We start from the raw sequence: 1255 nt of genomic DNA, 5'->3' as shown, positions 1-1255 counted from the left end.
CTAGACTTTAAAATTCCCTCCCTTTTTTCTGCTTCGCCAACTGTGATAACATGCAGACATTTAAATGTAATGTGAACAAAAAAAAATCTCGCTGCTCAACTTCCTACTTAGTGTGTCTTTTTAGACATGTTTTATCTTAATTTACATTACCTCTTTATGTTCCAGTGTCAATGTGACATTTTAGGTGAATATTGGTAAAAAAAATATTATATCTATTACTAATAAAGAATTGGTAGTTGTATGTATAGAAACCGGAACTATGCCAATTCTCCTATTAATCGTTTGTTATTCTATTCTAAGGTGGTCTATTTGACATAATGGTTATAGATTTAGCAAATCGTCCTGGAGACCAGTGTTCAATCATCGGTCAAGCCATAATAAAGATGAAAAAATAGTGCTTGTTGCTCCCTTGCTTACAAATTCTGAATTTAAAGATGAGAATCAAGAGTAAGAGGAGTAATTCTGGCAAAATAATGGTGCTTCCCCTATGTCTATGTGAAGTAGCTAATGACAGGGAGCCTTTTGGTTTCCTTTTACTTTGAATATCTCCCAAATATTAATTCAAGGATTGGATAGTGTAGTTTATGCCTTGTTTTCATGACACCATTATCCAAGGCATCATTTATTTTTATTTTTTGAGAGGGGAGTACTGTTGTATTTGTTCTGTTGTCATAAGACAATATCCCAAGTGATTTTAGGATAGTGTAGTATAAGATTTTCCAGGCATTACATCCTCCTTTGTCCTTTTTTTGGAAAATGATTGTTTAGCATCTGTACTTTAAAAATTATAAGGTATTAGCTCAGTTTTAGGGGGTAGTGTGGCACATGTTATTTTGCCATTGAGACATCCTCTTGTTCAGTACCTTCTTGTTTGAGGATAGTATAGTATATGTTCTGTTATACACGGCATAATCTGCTATATACGGCATAATCACGTTTACACACCGGTTCCCGTCAGATCACCGGAGTTAAGCAACGTTGAGCCTGGTTAGTACCAGATGGGTGACCATTTGGGAATTCTAGGTGCTCTATATGCTCTCCGCTTATCTCGGCATTGTTTCCAGTTGTCCTGTACCTCCACTTGCCACTGGTATTAAACAATACCCACCGAGGAGAGGTGATGTTTGAAATTGTGCAAGTCTTGCCACAAAAATTCAACGCACAGGACCCCTTACAGTGGGTATCCACAGTCTGTCAAGATTTAAGGAAGCTACTATCTTCTGCTGTTATCAGCCCTTCCTTTAAGGTATTATTT

General features: G+C 36.7%; 1 pseudogene; it reads left to right on the top strand.

The window, feature by feature from the left end:
- The first annotated feature begins 918 nt into the window (after window positions 1-918).
- Window positions 919-1035, top strand: LOC145265803 (5S ribosomal RNA; annotated as a pseudogene).
- The last annotated feature ends 220 nt before the right edge of the window (window positions 1036-1255 follow it).

This window comes from Euprymna scolopes, chromosome 40, assembly GCF_053919585.1.
Source record: "Euprymna scolopes isolate OS-2025 chromosome 40, ASM5391958v1, whole genome shotgun sequence".
In the NCBI taxonomy this organism is placed as follows: domain Eukaryota; kingdom Metazoa; phylum Mollusca; class Cephalopoda; order Sepiida; family Sepiolidae; genus Euprymna; species Euprymna scolopes.
The sequence above is the reverse complement of the archived record's forward strand: the minus strand, read 5'-3'. Positions and strand labels throughout refer to the sequence as shown.